Consider the following 16997-nt stretch of genomic DNA (forward strand, 5'->3'; position numbering starts at 1 on the left):
TACTTTTGATGTTGATGGCGTTGATGCAAAGCACACTAAAGATATTATTTTATTTTTTTTCGGCAGAAAGACTATACCGAATTCACAGATGTAGACTTCACCAATATTTCAAAAAATATGAAACAACGCAATTGACTTTGGAGAATAAGCCTAATGATTTAAGTGTTCAAGATTAAGAATATCTCGTAAATTACTATTCAAGTTCTAAGTTCAATGTATGTTTGATATTAAATTGTATATTTTTAGGAAATGAGCACAAGAAATAAATCAAAGCAAATTATTAATCATAGATGTGGAAGGAAGTCAATTCAAGCTATTAGCTTTGATGCGGTAATTTTATTATTATTTAATTGTGATTTTTTCATTGCATAGCTAAATTAGTCTTGATAATGATTTTTGATTGTTTAATTTTTTTCGTTAGAGAAATCCCGAAACTCAAAAGGCACCTAATTTTTGAGATTTAAGGAAAATGACTCATAATTATACCTGATGAATTATTCTTAACTACAAATTATAATTATGATATATTTATTTTTTTTATTGAATTAATAGATGAGGGTTCAAGAAATTATTTTTGAGAAGTTACAAGACAAAGATGAGGGTTCAAGAAATTATTTTTGAGAAGTTACAAGACAATGAGGAGACCGATAAAGACCACATTGTTAATGCAACTTTTCAATCAGTTGTAGAAGAACAGTCACGGTATTGTCATGGTGTTGGTGCGGGCATTCAACCAACTAAGGGAAAATCTATTACAGGGTTATGTGAACAACTTCAAGAAGAGCGTAATATAAGAGAAGAAATGGCAGCGCATTTGGAAGAAAGTCAAATGACATTTGAAGAAAGATTAGAAAAACAAATTGAAGAAAAAATGACATATATTTTAAAAAATGCGTACTGTTTCGGTAAGTATGATTAATATTTAACTAGTATATAGTTACAATATTTTTTTTTTTACATTTTAAAAGTTTGCTCAATATATTGAATTATTAATTAATAGATGTTTTATTGATTTATATAGGTTGGATAATCTTCCCCGACAATGGATAATGCACAGAGTTGAAGTTATTATTAATGTGACGACGCAACATAACTAAGTTGTGAATAATTATTTTTTCAAAGCAATAATTAGTTTTATGTTGAATTAATAATTTATTATGTTAAAATTGGAGGTCAATTGTTGGTCACTCAACTATTGCATAATGGGATATTCAAAGTAAAGCTTAAAAGGGGAATAATTGTTGCACTACTTGGACAAATTATTTTTCTTTTTTTGAAATTTAAGTTATTTCTTTTTTAACTTCGTTATTTCTTAATAATGAGTTTTTTGAATCATTAAATTATGTAGAATGATGTTTCATGATATTCAATCAAGTTTACATACATTGTCTTTATCTTTTATTGATATCATTAGTCTATATGTTTTTATTACTTTTACATTGATGTTGTTTTAATTACTTATGATAATTAAATTATTTTATTTATATAAGTAGTTGCAATAATAATATTTGTTGTAAAAGCATAAGTAGTAATAATGAAAATTTTAGTTGTGAAAGCATAAAGTGACAACGATAATGTTCATTGTGAAAACATAAGTAGTGATAGCAATAATTTTTGTTGTGGAAGTAAAAGTTGTGCCGGTGAAATTTTTGTTGTGATACCTTAAGTAGTGGCAGCGAAAATTTGAGTTGTGCAAAGATTGAGTGACAACGGTAGTGTTCATTGTGTAAGTAGAAGTAGTGGTAGCAATAATGTTTGTTGTGAAAACCAAAGTAGTGGCAAAAAATATTTTTGTTGTAAAAACATGTATTGGCAACAAAAATTTACATTGTGAAAACATGACAACGATAATTTTCGTTGCAAATGTATAAGTAATAGCAGCAAAAAAAATTGTTGCGAAAGTGCTAGTAGTAGCAACAGAAAATTTCATTGTGAAAGCATTAGAGTGGTAGCAACATCAATTTTCTCCTTGGCAAAAGTAATTTTTGTAGCAATATTGAATACTTGTCAATAAAAAATGTGGCTACAAATAGCCTTTTTTTCTATGTTTCACTTTGTTGAGTATATATTGCCAAATTTAAATTAGTTGTGCGAGAGGATTTAAAACAGTTGTTTGACTATTATAGTATTCTTTCATGAAACATGTCTCAATTTTTGTTTTCATTAAATATTTATATTATTTCAATATTAAATAATCAATATTGTATTTAATATAGTATACAAATAATTTTATTATTTACTTTTTTCACCTAAATGGGTTTAAAAAAAATCAAAATTAAAAGATAGTAAATTTTTTCTTATCTAGTTATAAAAACTTCATAATAAAAATGTATATAAGACTAAAGTGATTAACTTTTCATAGATGTTATCTCTCTTATGTTGAAACAACCTTATGATGAGAATTTGGTCTCTGAAAAAGATTAAATATAATCAAGAATCAACATTGATTCATACTTTTTGTGAAGAATCATGCCTTAAGGTTGACTTAATCAATGACTCAGACATGTGTAGGATAAGTTTATCAATATTATGTTGATAAGAATAAAAAACCTTTTATTTAATCAACAGTGAAAAAAATTCTAGTGGGGGATATAAGAGGGGATATGTTGCACTCTTAAAAGAAAAACACAATAAAAAATAAGGAATGCTTTGTTGTGCACCCACAAGTTACTCGCCTTTTGTTTATTATATTTTTTTCTTTTCACTCTCAATTCAATTCAACATTAAACACTGGTGGATCCCACACAATGCACCAATCAAAACTCATGCATGCATTACTTTACAATGTTTTAATTAAATTTACAGATTTGTATTTCTATTATTTATATGGTCACACTCTATTGTGGCTAGGGGTGGAAATGAGCCGAGCTGCTTGTCGAGGGCCTTTGGCTCGGCCTATGTAAGGCTCGGCTCGGTTCGGCTTGTTTACTATAAAGGTCAAGCTTAAGCTTTTTAAAAAGCCTTTTTAGATAAAAAAAAGGCCAAGCTCAAACTATAAAAAAAAACTTGTTAAGCTTGACAAATCGGCTTGTTTAACTAACAATAATAATAATAATAACTTTATTTTATCAAATCTTATCTTATCCAGATTTTATTCTATCTAGATTTTATTTTATCCTGATTTTATTCCATCTAGATTTTATTTTATCCAATCTTATCTTATCTTGTCCATATTTTATTTTATTTTGTTTATGGGCTTGGACTTAAAATAGATTTGTGAGCTTTGGGGTTGAAGACCTATATAACAACACCAAGGTTTTAGGTTAGAGAGTTTTTTTTTTCGGAGAGGAGAATAATTTTAGGATTTTAGAATTCCAGTTTTTATTACTGTTCATGCACACTGTTCACGTAGAATAAAATTTGTTTTCTACAATTTCGTTTCGGCTTCAATCTACAATTTCATTTCTACTGATTAATGGAAGGCTAAGTCTCCAACATTGTTTTCTCTTGAGGATCAAGCACAACTCTCTTTGATGTTTTGTTATTACTATTGAGTACAGGTCAGTTTTTCCACTTTACCAATTACTTTGTATTTGTTGCTATTAATTGATGCATGCTTAGTGCTTGATTAATTGTCTCTGCGCTTAATTTACATTCATGCTTAATGATCAATTTCGTTCATGATTAATTAGTGTATGTGTTGTTTAATCACATAATGACAGCCTTATGTTAATTTTCGCTTAGTAATTTAATTTAGGGTTGGATTAAGTGGTTGAACTGATTAAGGATAAATTCTCCTAACCTAGGATAAGAGACTTGCTTGTGAATCAAGGGGAAACATGTTTTAATTATGTTATTTTCTAATTCAAATTTACTTGCTGTTTAATTTACAAAAACAAACAACCCCCCAATTCATTACTGTTTTATTACTATTTGTTATAAACGTTTGGTTGACCATTGCTTGTTGGGAGATGACCTAGGATCACTTCCTAGATATTGCACTTTTAATGTTTATTTGATTCGGGTACGACCTCGATCAATAGTATATAAGATATGACTTGAGTAGATTAAGATGAAATTATTGTAGATATATTTTTTAAAAAAATATTTAATATAATTATATATTCAAAAATTGGATTAAAAATTGTTAATTTAACTAATAATAATTTTTGTTTGGCTATATTAGTGTAAACCATCTCTAATCCATACATTTTTTAATATTATGCTTTTTTTATTTTCTTTTGATATACTTTGTACTTTAACGACTTGAATTCAATATGATTTTGTTTATCAATTATTTTTGGATTTGTACATTACTTATACAAAATTTTATAAGTTTCTTTTTTTAGTTAATATTTCACTAGGTTTTAAAATAATTAATTAATCAAAGACGTCTTTAAGCAAGCTTTTAAATAGGCTCGTGGGTCAAGCCAGACTTTTATGTAAGCCGAGCCGAGCCTTAAAAAAAAGCCTATGACAGGTAATGAGCCAAGCTCAAGCCTTACGTATTCAACTCAAGTCGAGTTCAAGCCTAGTAAAACTTGGCTTGACTTGACTCATTTCCACCCCTAATTGTGGCTAAACTAGTAGAAACTTGCAATGGAATATAATTATGTATGTAGGACAGTGAATTATGAATGTTAGACACAAAATTTCTATTGGGTATGGTCATCCTCAGTTACAAAATAGTGAATATATGGATTAAAAAAATCCTGATGACTTAAGTTGTGAAATTACTTTCTTTAAAAGAAATTATTAAAAAGTGGTAGGGCCATTAGCTAGTAAGTAAATTAGTTTAAGCCACAGGCTAAATAGATTGGGCTTAAAAACTCAGAATCATAAATGAATCAATTGTTTTAGGCTCCTGCAAGCTATAGATTAAATGGGCATGCCCATGGACTTGAGTCCATATACCCAAATTTACCGTTAAGATTCAAAGGTTCCTGTGTGATTATGGTTTTTTTTAGTTGCATGTCCTTGGATCAAATTTGATCTTGTCTCAACTTTATAATTATAAATGCATCTCATGTGCATCCCATATTGAATTTTAAGACCATAAAACTCTTAGTTGACAAAACTTTTATATGAAATTACTATTCTAACTTTTTATATAAAGTACAGCTTGAATAAATGATTAGACAATAACAAATTGTGAGGAAATAAGAGTCATTGTTTGTTTTTTTTTCATTTTCTATTTTTTATTTAAATGAATATAAAAAATAGTAGTGAAAACATCTTTGGTTAAATATTTGACAACATTTTTTAAAAACTATTTTTATAGACAAGCTTAAATTTGAAATTAAAATATTATTGTTTTCAACGTTTTCTTCAAGACTCGGTTTAAGATAGGATGAACCACCTCATAAGTGGTGCATAGTAAATCACTAAAAATGATCAATGATAATAAGTCATTTTAACTCATTAGATTTATTTTTTATATATATTATGAAGTCCCTCAAATTTTAATTTTCAGTAATAGGTCTTTTTATTACCTCTTCAACTAAATCCCCCTTATCACTTAAACTATACTCCTTTTCAGCATTAAATATAAGCCAAAATAAAATTGTGCTAATTAAAGTATGTTGGTATCATGTAATAATACTAATCACATTTTAAAAAGTAAGTTGTCTTTCTAAATAGTCATTCATTAGAAGTTGATATCAAGAATAAAAAAAATTAGTCCATATAGAATCTCAACTAATTGAATGACATCATTAAACATGATAGAAATAGTTAAAATTTACTTATATTTGATTCTACTAATTTATTTATTCATATATTTTGTTGCTAATGGCTGAGTCTAAAAAGAGTATTTTGATCCCTACAAATCCTAACATAAAAATTTAATTTAAGACATCATTAATTAAAATTAACACATGATTATTTTTTATTGGTAGTAATGAATTAGTTATTTGCTTATTATAAAAAGGATCATATGAATATATGAATTTATTTTGTTATAAACTCAAATAATATATATATATATATATATATATATATATATTATTTTAATTTATTTTGGAAATAAATTTATCTAATCAATTATCTATATTTGATGATGTTAACTTTTTTTTACTTGATCTAGATATTTAGTATGAAAAAATTGAACCTAATAAAGACATAAAACGGTTGTTTGACTATTTTAGTATTCTTTCATGAAACATGCCTCAATTTGTGTTTTCATTAAATATTTCCATTACTTTAATAATCAATATTTTATTTAATATAATATTTTGCAAATAATGTTATTAATTTATTATTTAATTGTTTCATCTAAATGGATTTCAAAAAAAAGAAATCAAAGAGATAATAAATTTTTTTCTTATTTAGTTACAAAGTTTCATAATAAAAATGTATATATAACTAATAGGGGATTGACTTTTCATAGATGTTACCTCTCTTTTGTAGAAACAACCTCATGATGAGAATTTGCTCTCGGAAAAAAATGCTGAATACAGATAAGAATCAACGTTACTCATAATTTTTGTGAAAAATCAAGCGTTAATGTTTGACTTAATTAATGACGACTCTGACGTATACATGATAAATTTATTAAGTTTATTAACAAAAACCAATATTGTGTTGATAAGAATGAAAAACTTTATATTTAATTCATAGTGAGACAAATTATAGTGGGACATATAAGAGAGGATATATAGTGTCACTTTGTCCCTTTGTAGCTCTCTTAAATACTAAACACCAAAATTAAATATGAATAAGTTACTAGAAATAAATAAGTACATTGTCTTTTTCATCTTTTGAATGCATTGTATATTGAATGTTTTCAAATTACAATAACTTCGTATTATAAAAAAAATATTAAATAAAAAGGTAACATTTAAGAATATTTTCTTTTATTTTGTAATTCCTTACTAAATGAGTTTTAAACACTAATCAACACCAATCTTTTAATATTTAAAAAATATATATAAACAAAGGAAAAAGTAATTCACTCTTGTTAATTTTTTCCTATTTAACCAAGGGAAAAGTAGTAGAAATTATGAGATGTCATGAGAACATCAAGGTTAGGCATAGTTTTTTTTTGTGTAAGTTGGCTCCATATATAACTTTTGAATAAAGATTTCCTCTAGAAATGACTTTTGAATAAGCTAATAAGAGATCGATTACGCGCATCATCGCAGAATCGATTGTCTTGGAAGGAATTAGCTAACTAGCCTAGCTGACAAGGCATGGCATGAATGGCGGGATGCTAACTCGATTCGCCCTTGCCTCTACGGGATCAACTACTACTTATATAAATATAAAGCACCAAAGGTAAGCAGTTCCCAGTCGAAAAAAGCTATTCTTCTTAGCAGTTAAACAAGTGAATGGAATGATTTTTCCCCCGAGGGTGACTGAACTACCTGGATCCTAATCTCTTGAACTCGTTCTGGCAGCTAGTTTAATGGCACCGGCATCTCATCTAGTCTAGATCGATTCCCTAAGAGCTTCTTCTCTAGCAGTCGTAGGGTAAGCCCTTTTGTCAGCCATTGAGCAAGTGAGTTCTTTTTTAGCCAGTTCGAAAAAAGTGCCTTCTAGAGGAAATCTTTATCTTCTTTGTCTTCTTAAGTAATAATCTTTGTTATTTTAACTCTGCAACTTCATAAGAAAATCAACATATTGAAAGGTTTCCCTTCATCCAATACTTTAAGTTGTATTGACATGTAGCTCCTCTTATCAGGTATTACTTTTGCATTTATAGTATTTATAGATTGAAATTCTATATTTGTTGTTTTTCCTTCGTCCTTATTAGTTTCCATTACAATAGACAAACATTTCAGTTTTGATTTATTTTGTGTGAGGGGATCTATTTGTGTCCATACCAAAATCCTTTACTAACATATATACTCTAGTCTAATTCTTTTTCCCTATCATCAATTTTTATGTCACTGCATCTTCATAATAATTAAATGTGTTAGAATGTATTGTAAGAGGAACCATAGATAACACAAATTTATATACAAATAACACTCTTATCAAACAGAAGATTATATTTCAAAAAAACATGTTTATATTTAGTGTTTCTCAAACTAATTTCTTTTAAATATAGTATTTGTGAAAAACTAAAAAAGTGAGAGAAAAAATTAATTCATTATAGACAATTATATTTAAATAGAAATGAAAAAAAGAAAAATATGATATAATTTCCGTTAAATTCTATAAATTTTTAATATTTATTATTGATGAAAGAAGGAAGAGACATAGGGACTCGTTAGCTCTTTTATATATATATATATATATATATATATATATATATATATATATATATTAAGAGTGTGTTTGATTTTTAAAAAAAAAATTGTTTTAATTTAAAAAACAAAGAAAATAGACACACTCATCACATGATGGACTCCTAAACCTTTGAGTTTGGCCCACAAAATAAAATACGAAAATAATAATGAGAGCATTTCTTGTTGTTTCTGTTTTTTAGTTTTTAAAACATTTATTTTGGAAAATATTTTTTATTATTTTCAAAACATTTTTTGAACATAATTTTCAAAAGTCAATATAAAACTCAATATTAAATGCTGAGATTTAATATCTTTCATAACATACTCATACATGTCACTTTTTTTTAGTACCTACCTCGACATCAATCCTATGTAATTAGTTTTTCTAAATTCTCTCTACTTTTTTCTCTCTCTCATTTTTTGCCAATAGCTTGTTTATTTTCTGTCTTTTTTTTTTGTTTTTTTGGATTGGAGAGGCCGCACAACAAGAGACGATCTTTTTGAGTTAGTACTAACATTGAATTGAACTGTATAATATCATTGCACAACACATATAATCTCTCTTCTTTTAAAATTATGTTTATTAAGAAAATTTTGAAATATAAATTTCTTTTAAAATGAAACAAACACACGGGAATGCATCACACTAACGTCAAATGATTATTTAATTTTCTTTTTATTTTTCTTTTTTCCTCTTTTTCCCGATTTATCCAATCCTTTCTTGTCTCTCCTTACTCTTCCATTGCCCTTTCATCTTCCTCTTGCTAATTTCTAATCCCTCCCACCACCGCTTCTGATTTGGAACAACCTGATCAAAATCAAATTTGGAACAAAATACATAGAATCTAGGATTACAAAAATAATCTAGAGTGAGCACGTTGTGAAAAAGAAGAGGTGTGAGAGAAAAAATTGGGAAAGAAAAATAAAAAATATCAGTCAATGATATAAATATAAATAAATCTAACGGTGTAAAATTTCCCACACACAATGCAAGAGTCTAGTACTAACGCACAGGTTACAATCAATCCCGCCACACAATAATTCGTATGTTTTGTGTAACATTTTTTTTTACTGAATAACAGTATTGTTTAATTTAAGATATGTTTAAGCATTTGTTAAATTCAAAACTCTAGTATTTACCCTAAAAAATTATTAACGAGACTCAAACAAAATATTTCATTTTTGTTTGCTGAGTGTTGGTTAAATCCAATGGTTTTACTTTTAATCAAAAAATTGGATCATATCCACAAGTCTAAACTAATTTACTTTTGTAAGATCCAATCAGTATTCATTTTTGTTGACATTAGTTGAAAAAATTTAGAAATTCCTTCAAGTCTCATATATATGTATGAAACAACTCCACGGTCTTCCACGTTTGACGATCTATATTTTGTGTTCTTCAGGTATTTCCTATGGATAATCTGGTAAGAGTTTCCTCACTCTTTTTAATATGGTCTGCATGTTTAAATTATATACGTATAATGTATTTATATATGTTTTATTGGTTTTTAGTAAAAAAAATTGTACATATATTAGAATGTTGTTGTTGCAACTTTTCCTCAAGTACGGTAAGTATGTGTTGTAATGGATCATCACTACAGGTCTTGATTTTCAATAGTCAAGTATCATAGAAAATAATTATTTTGGAAGAATTTACGTTAAATTTTCAAAAATTAAATTTTATTAGCAACGGATTGTTGGCTAATGTTTAATTTTAAAAAGCAGGGGAATGGAAGGATAAGAGAGAGATTTCAATATGTAGAGGGAAAAGATAAATAATATACTAAAGTTATTATGGATGTGTCCCCTTGTATTAGAATTTCTTTTAAATTTCAGCTTACCCAATTTTCAATTCCTTTTTCTTTAGCAATGAAAATTAACTAGTCAAGGTTGATTCAAAAAAAGTAAATAAAGGAGTCCAGGAAAATCTCTTGAGCATTATATATACCAATATACATAGCAATAGAAGATATGATAATAAAATGGTTTGATTTTGATATACTGTTAGTATAAAAATTATGTTTACACTATTAACTAGATACAAATGGCCTTAAATGTGACTTTTAAAAACAGTTATTATAAATAAAACTAAATAATTTTCAATTATATAATAATAAATGATTAAATGATAATGAAATAAACATTTACTTTACATTTTTAATATAGTATAAATCATTTTTACACTATGTAAGGAATATATGATTGTTTTTTTGTAATTATCTAAAATGATAAAAAAAATTAATATTTTTAAAAGTTCTAAGACATAAAGTTATTAGTTTTAATTCTAGTTAACTTACAAAATTTTAACCATTAGTAATTATGTCTTAGTATAAAGATAGTTATTTCATCGGCATTTCCTTATACATCTTGTTTTAATGTGGTTGTAGTTAGAGACTTCAATCACATTTGTACTTTGGAAAAATCTAAATAGATGCAATTAAAATTGTGATCATAATTTAGTTATGGAAAATTTAAAAGTCATTTAAAATCATGCATGGTATAAGTATTTGTATCTCACATCATCATTACTTAATAACAGTAAGCCTATTTTAAATAATTTTAAGAAATTAAGTCTAATGATTTTTTAAAGATTAAAATCAAGTGAAGCTATATTTATAGGAAATCAAAACTTTTTTTTATACTTTTTATAATAATGTGATACAATTATTATCCTCAAATTCCCTTTCCTTCGAATCTAAACCTAAGTGTATGCCTTTTATTTGAATCAGTTCAAATCAATCAGCAATGAAACTCTTGATTCCCAATATGCGGAGGAAAATGTAGTTGCATTACCTACTCCTCTCTCTACAGAGAACCAGGTAAGCTTTTATTCATTCTTGTAATACAACCCTTTAAATATATGTGTGTGCGGTGTGTGTGTGTTTTGCACCAAATTATGATTTCTATAACTTAAAAATTATCATGATAATGTATTTTCTAATTGATTGACTAGTAAAAGAATTAAAGTCTAGTGGCCTTCTTACTAACATGAATATATCCAGAGTATGTGAGTTGTGCAAATATCCTCATTATATTGTGATGATAACCATTTCTTGGAAGATAACTGATGTGATTAATTGAGTTGTTTGTTTTTTATAATGTAACTAAAGCATTATGCACATTGCACAAAGAATTACATAACGTAATAAAGTGGGATATTGGCTCCCAAACTTAGATATTTGACCTCTAGCCAGACTTGGGTGTGGAAGGGTTTTAATGATTGATTTCGTTGAAGCTTCCATCATTTTCTTAACGATGCAATTGTTTGTTAGGGTTTTTCATCACTTATTAAGCAAATATAATGTACATGTTTTTCCTTTTATAATAATGTGCAGTTTCAAAACTCATTGGGATTAGTAGATATAGGAAACAACCAAGCTCTAATTAACTCTTCTATCTATTGAAACCTGGTGGTTCTATTTCTTATTTGGATGACCTTGCTAGTAACTAAACTCTTCACCTCTAATCCACAAGAGTTGGTTTAATAGTAGGAATTTAGGTATTTTATCTGATATTCTAAATTATTCTAACGTTATTATTGTCATTGTACACACACAAAAAAATATTCACCTCTAACAATTAATGAAACACATAATATAAAACTATTCTAACATTATTACTTAGCCATTTGCATGTCCTGATAAATATTGATCACATGTCTTCATTAATGTGCATTTATCACACATAATATAAATTTGAATGCATGTAGATGTGTTTCCATTTTTATATCACGTATATGCATGTCATTTGCTTACTTTGTAGAATTAAATAGGTTGAACAAAAGGTTTTTGAAATCAAACTTATAATCAATAGGAAATATATATTCTCATTAGATGTTGGGGTTCATGATGGATATGTAAGGGTTGTGGTACTACAGAGGAAAGTACAAGAAATTTGTCTTTGGAATGTCATTTCTTTCTATGGTCTGGTGAGAGTGCTTGGTCTATTTGGTTGCCTCCAAATGCTCAAATTTTTCACAACTAGAAAGACATTCATCAAATTGTGGAAACGGTTAAATTACAATCTTGGCAATGGATTAATGCTAGATATGGATTGAATTGTTCTCATTCGAGTTGTTTTTTAAATCCCAAATTAAAACATGTTTGGAATATAGTAAGTGAAGAATAAGAAGTATGGTTGGGCAGAAGTAAATATAGATGTAAGGTGTGATTGCATGTATATTTCTACAAGCTAGCTTGAGCATTTCTACACTAGCATATAGTGGATCGGTATCTCGTGCTAATCACAACAAGCTATGTGTGAATGATTAGGATGCCTTTTTCATGCAATTAGTAACATAGGAGTTTAGATATGGTGCAATGCACATAGATGTAGTTATGTTTCTTTCATACATATAATGTGTGTTTACATACATAGTTAGGGTTGTGAATTGGAATTGTTATGTTGGTTGTCACATGGATGCAAAGGAGTTTGGTTTAGGAGAAGGAATTCTTGTACAGGTACTAATGTTCACCGAGTGGCCTTCTTAGGTGGGTGCTACATAAGATTATTGACAACAACATTGTAACTCTTGCCATTTCCTATACAACATGTAAGAGGTCCTGTTTATTATTTTTAAGCATTGGGGGGTTTTGTTTTGTGGTTAGTTTTACCTTTTTGTGGATGGCTTATACTAGTTGATTGGGATAGATGATTTGTATCATATTATTTGTATCCCCTTAGCATATAAAAAAGATACATGTGTGCACAAACAATGTAATGCGTATACATGATTAGAGTAAATCTTGGCCATACACATACATGGAGGAATCAAGATTATTTTACTTAAATTAAATCTTAATATTTTTTTTCTTTTATTTAATATATAGCTTTGTTCATATTTGTTAGGTGGGATTAATATCAGGAGAAACCAGATCACAAATTCAACAGCAAGATTTAGCCACACACTATGATCCATTTATTAATCAACTTCTAAACAATCCACCTATGTAAGTTTTCTTGTGTCATTGTATGAACTAGTTTTTGTACATGTACGATACATGTGTTATCCTTTCTCATTTATTGTAACTTACGTATAATATATGTTCTACATTTCTTTGTTGTACATAGGTTTCAAGGTTTGGCTATATCAAATGAAAACCAATCAAGTAGTCAGGTATTGGATCTAAATATCACCGGAAACAATACTTTTGAGTGACATTAGCCACCAATCGTCTATCCATTTGTCTTCAATTCAAATATTTCCAATTACTACAATTATTTAAAATATTTTTCTACAAATAGTGATGTCATTTGAAAAACGGTTATTACAAAACATAACAATAAAGATTAATTGATTTTTTATTTCGTTTAAAAGCCTTTCTAGAAAACAATGAAAATGGGTTTAACAAAAGTGGCAATGCAAAACTTAGATGGTAGATTTATGAAACTTGTTGAATTAAGAAGTTTTAAAACACACAATTCTCAACCCAGAAAATCTCTTATGTTAACCAAAGTGATATCAACTTTGTTATTTCACTAATATTTTAATGATATCTTATCTATAATTTTTTAAAAGTTTCAATCATTTTGGACTTAACACCATTATTGTATTATTCTTTGTTAACCACGTTGGTATTCTAATATTCATTGTAATTCATAAGCAGGCAGAGGAAAGAGCAAGAATTGACATAAGAAAAGCAAATACACAAATCATGGCTAGTGAAAGATCTATGTTACCACCTCTTCAATATGATTGTATCAATAACTCTCATGAGGCACGAAACTCTAGGTGGTATGTGGTGTCTAATTTAGTATCTTTACGCATGTCAGTAATAATTGTGTGTTCTTTATGATGATAATGACATTTACTTTCCACATAAAATTTTTTATCCATCCTTGACTCAAATTTTATTGAGGTGGATCAAGTAAATCATTTATTATCTCATTGTATGTTTATAGATATGACACGATGTAAGAATTTTCTTTCTAGATATCTTGGATCAACTGAATTCTTAAATCATATTAGAATTAAGGTTTAGGATCAAACTCACCTCTGCAAACCAACTTATAAGATTAGGATTGTTCGAATCTTATAAACACTTTGATCACATATAGTCGATGTAAGATTAAACACACATCTTTGAGACTAAAATTAAAGCAGCCTTGGAATAGTCTTCAACTAAACCAAGTTAGAAGTGATGACTGCAATTAAAACAAATTTTCGATAGGATATTTTAGTTTCACAATGTTTTAACATATTTATGTGAGACATGTTAGTTTTGATATATTCTAAGTGGAATTTGTACTTAATGGGGAGAACAAAGGATCATTTAGAATGTAAGGATTAATATAGTTCTAGTGGGATGATATGTGTAACTACGCCGGAACAACCATTAAGCATAAGGACACATAAATAGCCCCAGAAAATTCAAACAGAGAGAAATAGTTCCTGAATCTTCATCTACAAGGTAAGCAATAGTTCCAATGAGATAAATTCTGAGTACATGAGTTTTAATTCCTTATAACGTGTTCTACCCCTTTTCTATTTCCTCAACTATTTCCTTATAACTCCGACAAAAATATCATAACTAGGGTTGATATTGTAGAATGCTAAGCTTGAGACTTCATGTTCTTATTTATTTAATCGTGTATAGGGCATCTCCAAATTTAATTCTCAACACTGGCAACCAGAGTTCCACACCAATGGTTTCTTCAGCTGGTTCATCTAATGTTATCATTCCTATGCAAAATCTGAGACAAAACTTACAAATTGGAAGGGTAAATTCAAAATCAATTTTATCTTTTTTTTAAGCCTTTGATGATGGCATATAGTGATCAATGTTAAAATTTCGATTCTGGGGTTCTAACACACGACACATGGATTATGGAACTTGAAAAGGAGCTGAGTAGAGAAGAACCAAATGAAACAGCAAGGAATTTCATACTCATAGAGGTAAATCCCATATTCATATATCTACAAAGACTTAGGGACATTTTGTTTTGAATATTACTTAGATTAGAAAATAGAAATAAAAATTATAAGGGCAACTTGCATTGCAGGGACAAGTAGAACGACTATGGGATAATCAACGATTTGAAATTGGAGAAGGTTCATCCTCTAAGCGCCAAAGGGTACCTAATTTTATTGTTCATGTATTTACGAGTGGTACCGTATGATGACAAGGAGTGATCATCATACAACAAAGTTTTTTTGAAAAAAAAATATGATAACCAAATTAAGTGGTTGGCTATTCTCTAAACATAAATAATTTCTATCTCGAAATATTTATATATTTCTTTAATATTGTTAGCGTTTAATTTATATGTAATAATGTTATAAAAGTTTTTATTATCAATCAATTCGAAATTATATTAGTTTGATTATCCTAATAAATATTTTCAAATTCCATCCTTGCATCTTTTGACTTATATTACTTCATTTTCCTATTGTTAAGATTGTTTGTTAGATGTTGTGAATTAGTTAAGGGTGGTCGGTTGATTAATAAGTTAATTAGTTGATTAGTTACTAAAAATTTTATACATAAAACATTTGGTTATTTTTTTCTTCCCATTTGCTATTCTCTTTTTGGGCTTAACCTTGAAGTATAAACGGATGATGGATTTGGTTTTCTATTTTGCAGACAAATGCACCTGCAAGGCGAGGACCTAACACAGGCCTTGCACTCCAGCTACCAAACAATGCACCTGAAAATCAAGGGGTGCAGAATCAGAACAACAATAACCCTGAAAATCATGTGGAAATTAGGAGGTTTAATTTTATTCTCCAATCTTGTGATTCTCAGCTTCTCTTTCTTACAATATCTCTTGTGATTTTAACTGTCATTTCATGTTCTTGTGTCTTTCAGTAATTCTCTCTATGATCCAGTATTTGAGACTCTTGGCCTAGCTCCTGACCCTCACATTAGATTGTTTGAAGCACAGAACGGTAATTACAATCAATTTCGATACTTTCTTTGAATACTACCATGAGTATCACACTTCTCTTCTTCATTTTTGCTGTTAATAACATGCAGAAATTCATGATAGTTCATTCATTTTTTATTGTGAGATATTGAAGAAAAATTACAATATTACTTGCAAACATTATATTCATTTTGAGCCAAAAAGCTACAAATTTTTTACAAGAATCATGTTATTCTTAATGCAGGTCAAGCGGAAAGAGGGTATTACATGTTTAAATGACAAGTGTCTGGGATTCTCATGTCCACTCCTGTTGGAGTCTTTATCGTTGTTCAATCAAATTCTCAAACAAGGGATTATTTCTATGCTTAATTTCAGTTAACATTAAGTGAGCATTTGAGACATATTTTACCGATTTCTTTCCCGTAGAGACATAAAACTGCATAGTCTTTGTGGTGTTTTACTCATTTCAGCATTATTATTTGCATGGATTACCATAGTATCCCATTTTAAGTTACATGGGTTTGGTTTATAAAAATACATCATCTTTAGACCAAGAAATTTTGGCTTATATTATTTCAGTTATTTATTGATAATATATATATACTAGTTAACGACTAAAGTTATGTTTAGATAACTTCTCAATAATTATGTAAAAGTAAAAAAAATAATTTTATATTATCATCTAATCACAAATTATCTTGATATGACTTTAAAATTAGATATCATAAAAGTCAACAAATTTATCTGCATAATAAGTTGTGATTGAATAACGGAATAATATATTTTACACTATCAATATATAACTTATTTCCTTATTGAATTTTTCCCATAATTATTCATAGAATCTTATATTTCTACATAAGTTAATTTAAAAATAAAACATAGGAGAAACTCAGTTTATTTTTTTCCCTTACAATTGTTTAGTGAGAAGTTTTATCTAAAAGGTCCTACATAACTTTT

General features: G+C 28.0%; 2 long non-coding RNA genes across 2 annotated transcripts; both read left to right on the forward strand.

Moving 5' to 3' along the window:
- The first annotated feature begins 14774 nt into the window (after positions 1-14774).
- Positions 14775-15245, forward strand: LOC114382204. Its single transcript, XR_003660208.1, has 3 exons — positions 14775-14891; positions 15013-15066; positions 15174-15245. It is a non-coding gene; the product is annotated as an uncharacterized LOC114382204 (long non-coding RNA).
- A 413-nt stretch (positions 15246-15658) lies between these two features.
- On the forward strand, positions 15659-16595 carry LOC114381407. The gene is made up of 3 exons (XR_003660037.1): positions 15659-15882; positions 15980-16059; positions 16282-16595. It is a non-coding gene; the product is annotated as an uncharacterized LOC114381407 (long non-coding RNA).
- The last annotated feature ends 402 nt before the right edge of the window (positions 16596-16997 follow it).

This window comes from Glycine soja, chromosome 13 (assembly GCF_004193775.1).
Source record: "Glycine soja cultivar W05 chromosome 13, ASM419377v2, whole genome shotgun sequence".
Lineage (NCBI taxonomy): Eukaryota > Viridiplantae > Streptophyta > Magnoliopsida > Fabales > Fabaceae > Glycine > Glycine soja.